Source organism: Sinocyclocheilus anshuiensis, unplaced genomic scaffold, assembly GCF_001515605.1.
Source record: "Sinocyclocheilus anshuiensis isolate Anshui unplaced genomic scaffold, SAMN03320099.WGS_v1.1 scaffold197, whole genome shotgun sequence".
Lineage (NCBI taxonomy): Eukaryota > Metazoa > Chordata > Actinopteri > Cypriniformes > Cyprinidae > Sinocyclocheilus > Sinocyclocheilus anshuiensis.
Genome location: NW_015540856.1, coordinates 528977 through 535774, shown reverse-complemented (window position 1 = coordinate 535774; position 6798 = coordinate 528977). Strand labels below are relative to the sequence as shown.

The 6798-nt window shown below is 43.1% G+C and overlaps 1 protein-coding gene across 1 annotated transcript in view; it reads right to left on the bottom strand.

Annotated features, from left to right (window-relative positions):
* LOC107687836 (myelin transcription factor 1-like protein) overlaps positions 1–3476 on the bottom strand; it is a 97071-nt gene extending 93595 nt beyond the window's left edge. Inside the window, exon 1 of the mRNA XM_016485309.1 lies at positions 3160–3476. The gene's annotated coding sequence lies outside the window, so the exon portion shown is untranslated. The remainder of the gene's footprint in view (positions 1–3159) is intronic.
* Positions 3477–6798: the final 3322 nt, after the last annotated feature.

Genomic DNA, 6798 nt, shown 5'->3' with positions numbered 1-6798 from the left:
ATATATATATATATATATATATATATATATATATATATATATATATATATATTGACATTTCTGTTTTTACATTACATTTCATATTATGTTAACATTTTTAGGTTACCATATATGTCGACAACAGTATTTGGTAACACATTGTTTTAGGGTGACAAAATTACAAAATTACAAGTACAAGAAACTAACCCTAAATCAAATCATAATCTTAGCCCAATACTGAAATAAATAAACAGATAGACAGTTAGACAGACAGACAGACAGACAGACAGATAGACAGATAGACAGATAGATAGATAGATAGATAGATAGAACACACTGGATTAAACATTAAATTTTATAAGCAGAAAAACTTGTACTCCAATAATCTTTGTTTATTTACAACTTTAAAAAAAATACATTTTAGTGTATAATCGGTGCATGTAATTAATATTATTCAGTACTTATTTGTGTAGTTACATTGTAATAACATCACCTTATTTACCCAGTATTTAGTGCATGACTAAGCAAAGCCTCTGTCTGTTGACGTCAAGCTAATCAGTCAAGTGAAATCAAACCAAATGACATACATCCGCTGGCACATAGAGCCAAATACAATTCTCAGAGTGCTCTAAGGAAGAGCATAAAATTAGGACACACTGAGAGCATCCTCTCTTAAAGCAGTGCTTGACTAAGCCTAGTCAAAGGAAGCTTGAGTCCTCAATGAAAGGCAGCAGTAATCTTCCTCCTCTTCCACTGAACATGACGCCAAACAGCGATGACTGAACGGCTCATCCCCAACCGCTGTCCTGTCACATGCCTGCAGAGCCGATAACTCATGCAAATCCCTGTGTTTCTGACACGCATGATTATCGTGCTCTCAGGTGAGTGGTCCGGCAAGATGAATGACCGCGTGTTGTGCCAGTAGGTGAGCGCAGGTATTAATCATTTGTCTACTTGATATGCCACACTCTCATACAGCCTTGTACCAAAGTCAAAATTTATGTTTAATTGGCCGAGCTATTCAGATATAGATCATGTTTTGATATGGATTATGATGGGGAAGGCGCTCTCACACAGAATGAATGAATGGATGAACGTCACACATAGAAATCATGTTCGGAATTACTGATGTGGCCTTCATGCCTAATAAACATCAGCCATTTCTCCATCACCCATTCACCGCCAATACTGACACAGTGTCATTGAGTGACTATGAGAATTCAGCAATATTTGAGTAAGTGAGACACTGAATTATTCAATTAGATTCATCTGAACCACCAAAATAAATAAATGTATTAGCGTTGACCATTTTAATGTAGTTCTAAAGTTTAAGTGATAGTTAAATACAGCTAAATATGGCACTCCCAAATTCACATAGTTCCCTGGAACTTCTCAAATTTTTGATGAAATCCATGTACTGTAGCATGTACAAAATACTGAATAAATAAGTTGCTTACTCAGTGACAATAATTGGATGCACTAGATGAATAGCTGTGGTTGCTAAGTTGTTTTGGTAAAAAAAACATCTATGGTAACAACCAACACACATTTGCTATATCTTTGCTTTCCTTATAAAATGATCAATCGCTAAGAAGTGACTCCTTCAGAAGGATTAAGGGATTTGCTTTTGTGTTTCTGCCATTCAAAAACTCAGTTTATTATTTTTTTCTCAAATGGTTTGGTTTAAACCTTAACCAAAATGCTATTTAGTCAAAGTGCACTCTGTCTCAGTTCTAGACTACAGTACAGTGCTGGATTGAGTTACGTCATGCAATGTAAAAGTGTCTTTGAAACAGCTGAAAGAAACGGTGACTGTTTCTCATTTGCAGTTTCTTATAAATATCATGATCAACCAGTTATACTGATGTTATTTCAGAGATTGTTTGTTGACACATGATTAAGATGAACTAAAAGTATGAAACGCAAATGTGTTACTCGGAATATATGAGCTGGGATAGGGAATGCTCATCTGATATTTAATGAGGGGAAAATTGTCTAAACAAATATGGGTACTACATATGAAACCACTTTCTTATGAAGGCACGGCTATGCGTTCATCCTGAATACAGCTCATTTACAGTCATCTCAAGGTGACAGAAGTTTCCCAGCAGTGCACAGATATCTCTACAACTCTCTTAACAATGAAGGTTTCAAATAGTCCAGCCTTCGTACAGTAAGTCCAACCCAGAACCATATGGACTGTTGTGCCATGCCATTTCACACAACAAACCAAGCCCACAGAACCTTCTAGAGAACAAGCCCAACAGCTCGTGACCTGAGAGACTTGTTTACCTCTCACAACATCCACATTAGCATGGACTCTTTGAGCAGCATGCCAACACAAAGTATACGGCTACTTGCTGTACAACACTTATGTAGTAGTGCCTGATACAGAACAAATGACTGTGCATTAGGAAAAATGAGTTGAAAAGTGTGGTAGGATCACAGAAAACCAAACTATAGATGCAGGATTAATCTTCTGAACAACTGAATTTCACTCATTCAATATGCTCATTTAATCTCCCCACCATACTTTCACTGTAACAAAAAATATTTTTAGTCTTTTTGTCTTGTTTTGCATTTACTTGAAAAGCAAAATGACTTAAGATATTAAGTCTTGTTATTTATCAATAACACTATTTTAAAAAATTCAAAAAGAAGAGTTTATGCTTAAAACAAGAAAAAAATGTCTGCCAACGGGGTGGGAAAAATAAACTTTATTCAAAGGGGGAAAATTAATATTTTTCTTAGTCTACTGGCAGATTTTTCTCTTTTTTTTTAAGCATACACATTTAATTTTGATAAATTAGTCAGAAAACAATAATTATTATCTTTATTTTCCTTCTCAAGTAAATGCATCTTGATTTAAAAATGTCTATTTGTACTGGAAAACAAGAAAAAATACTGAGCAATTATTTTTATTACACTGTAAAAATGTTTTGTCCAGTGAAAAATGTTCATCTAAATTTTATAGTAACTAATTTATTAAAAGTAACATTATTTGATATGACTAAATCAACCGGATTACAGTAGGTCACTGTCACAAAGCTCATTTCTAAGGTTCAGGGTAACAGCTGCACTGTAACTACTAATAAAACACACGCTGTACAAGCTCAACTCGTCAATCAGAGCAATGTCTGCAAAGCGATCCAGCCAGAAATAAAATCACGAGTGACCCACCAGTCTTGAAATGTTGTCTTCTCTCAAACTTTCCAATCGCTGCTGATTGTATTTTCCAGCGTCCTTCCTTTTGCGCACTTGTTCTCCTGTTCACTCGCGCTGGAAAGTTCCTCTCGCCTCCCGTATGCTAATCATTCTTCACGAGTGTAGGGAAGACAGAGGAAGAGGAGAGACGCGGAGACAGCCGAAGAAGGGAGAGAGCAGATAACGGTGGAAGGCAGGCAACCAATTGGCCTGGAGCTCTGAGAGAGAGAGAGAGAGAGAGCAAGGAATGGGGAAGCACCAATGAGGCGGAGCAAAAAGGATGCGAGGACGCGGCCGCCACAGAGAAAGAAAGAAAAAGAAAAGAAAAAAAAAACGCTGTACGTGAGTCAGAGCCGAAATGTGAAGCGCTTACCCTCAGCGTGATGCCTGCATCCTCAGCTTAGCGCCCAGACCTCCACCCATCCGCCAAGACAATAAAGCATTGGGTCTCCTGGTGCCACGGAACACGCGCATCTGTGTGTGGCGTGTTCGCATGTGTAGATGCAGACTGTCTGCTCGCAGCATCACTGCCTCCCATAGACCTCGCGGTCTGTGTGTGTGTGTGTGTGTGTGTGTGTGTTCGTGCTTTATTTGGGCTAGTTTCAGGGAATCTCATGCATACGTCCATCATTTGCATGCAGAAGAGAGAGGGACTCATTAATGTCGTCCTCACTCAGAGTCAGGGCTGTGAGCGCTGGCAGAGCACCAGCAGCGTGGAGAGGTAAGATAACTGGCTTAAGATTCAGCCAGCTCACACACACACCACCAGCCAACTTCCCCTGCCACGGCAGAGATCTGTCTCCTCCCAGACAGAAGCGATGCTATCCATATATCTGCTCCACACACATCCACACAGTCCATGTGTTGGGCTGGTAAGTGATATCCCAGCTGTTTTATGAATGTTTTGATAACGTTCCCGTTAAGTTATGGAAACATTCTCTCTGAAAGTTCAAAATGTCCAATTTTTTAAAATGTTTTTAAACGTTTTGTAGCAAAAACATTAATGTAAAGATCTTTATAATTTTGCTAATATTATGGGAATGTTATTTTCTAATGTTCTCTGAACGTTTTATAACAAGTAGCTAGTAGTAATATTTAAAAAAAAACGTTGATGAATATCCAAATAAGAATGATTCAGAAAAAAAAGTTCCTTAAATGGTGTTAAATAATGTTTTTGAGCTAACGATTTGGGAACGTAATGCAGATAACGTACTCGGTTACAAACGTAACCTCGGTTCCCTGAGATACGGGAACGAGTACTGCGTCTTTGCTAGACGCTATGGGAAAAAGTCATTTTTTTCCTGAACTGAAGCCTTTTTCAATCACGCAGTGAAACAGCACGGTCATTGGTTCGTGCAGTATGTTTTAAAAAACGAACCAATGACTCGGCAGTGGTGCTGCACAAACCTATGGCAGCGAAGCCCGCCAAAGCCCGCCAGAATGGGCGGAGTCATCTGGCTATATAAGCGGCCGCCTCGCCATAGGATTCAGGTTACTTCGACTGAAGCGACGACTGAGTCGTGCAGCTGCATAGCATCGTTAGCAATGCAGTACTCATTCTCGTATCTCAGGGAACCGAGGTTACGTTTGTAACCGAGTACGTTCCCTTTCGATAATACACTCGTACTGCGTCTTTGCTAGATGCTATGGGAACAGTACAATCACGCCGTGCAATGGCAGAGGAACGATAATGATAATTCTGGTCTTAAGCAACTCAGGTCCCAAGAGAACAAGAACAATAAATTCCTCCAGGCTTAACAGGCTAAGCCTCATGAAGGCCTCACCCAGCCGAGTGATCGTTCCAGAAGACTCAGCATCAGCACCCATGGGGGCCGAGAGCGCACAAGTAAGCTCTCTGAAAGGTCTGGGCATATTACATCCAAACTGCTCTCAGAGCGAACTGCGCGCCATTTAAGCAGAAAGAACCCTAGCCTGCAAGGCAGGGACATCCAGGTTATAGAAACAAGCAAGAGTGGATGGCGAGGCCCAGCCGGCCGCCGCACAAATTTCTGCAATGGTCACGCCGCTAGACCACGCCCATGAAGAGGCGAATGCCTCTAGTTGAGTGGACTCGTACTCCAACTGGGCATTGTAGGCCAAGAGAAGAGTAGGCTAGCAAAATAGCGTCGATTATCCATTTAGAAAGTCTCTGCTTCGACCGGGTGTCCTTTAGCGCGACCACCGAAGCAAACAAAAAGCTGTTCCGACTGCCTAAATTTGGCGGAACGCTCGATGTAGACCTTCAGAGCCCTTACTGGGCAGAGTAAATTCAACTCCTGGTCCTCCTCCGAGGGAGGAAGCACAGAGAGGTTGATAACCTGTGCTCTGAACGGAGTCGAGAGCACCTCAGGTACAAAACCATGCCTTGGTTTCAGGACGACCTTGGAGTCGCCAGGCCCGAATTCCAGGCAATTAGGGCTTATAGAAAGTGCCTGCAAGTCCCCCACTCGCTTGACCGATGCTAGCACTAGTAGCAGAGTGGTTTTAAACGACAGGGACTGAAGGTTGATGGACTGTAGCGGCTCAAAGGGAGGGCCCTTCAAGGCCCTCAGAACAGTGGGCAGGTCCCACGTAGGGACAGTGAGAGGCCGGGGCGGATTTAGCCTTCTGGCTCCTCTCAGAAAACGAACAACAAGGTTGTTCCTGTCGACCGATTGACCCGCTATAGGGGCGTGAGAAGCCGCTATTGCCGCCACATAGACCTTGAGCATGGACGGGGAGAGACCCTTGTCCAACAGCTCCTGCAGGAAGGACAGTATCATCAATATGTCGCAAGTGAGCGGTTCCTCGCCGCGGTTTGAGCACCAGGCAGAGAACACTGACCATTCAAGGGCATAGAGGCGTCTTGTCGTCAAAGCTCTAGCCTGAGAAATGGTGTTCAATACACACTCTGGGAGACTAATAGGCTCCCATCGAGTGGCCACAGGTGCAAGGCCCACAGCTCTTGCCTGGGGTGCTATATCGTCCTGTTCGCCTTGGAGAGGAGAACCCGCCTCAGGGGAATAGGCCACGGGGATGCTATTAGCAGCTGTGACGGCTCTGTCAACAAATGCTGGTTTCCCCAGAGCGGAGCCACCAGGAGCACTTTGCGTTTCTGTTCCCTGATCTTCCTGATTACCTGTGGAATCAGGGCAACCGGGGGAAAAGCGTAGAGAATGAGTTTGGGCCAGTCGTGGGCCAACGCATCCTTGCCCTTGGAATTGGGCAGTGAGAATTGTCTTCTGAGGCAAAGAGGTCTACTTCTGCCCTGCCGAAGACTTCCCAAATTTTTTTAACTGTCTGTGGATGAAGCATCCACTCCTCTGAGGGGACCTTGCTTTGTGACAACATATCCGGTCCTCGGTTCAATATGCCCGGAACATGTGCTGCTCTCAGCGAACGTAAGTTTAGCTGGGCCCATTCTAAGAGGCGCTCTACTAGTACAAGGAGCTGCTTCGAGGATAGTCCCCCGTTGTGATTTATGTAGGACACCACCGTCATGTTGTCCGAACGGACCAAGACATGATGTCCTTTGAGGTCTGTTAGGAAGGTTTGACAGGCCCGCCATACCGCCAACATTTCGAGGCAGTTGATGTGCAGACTGCTTCCCGCTATCGACCAGTGGCCGAGCGTCGG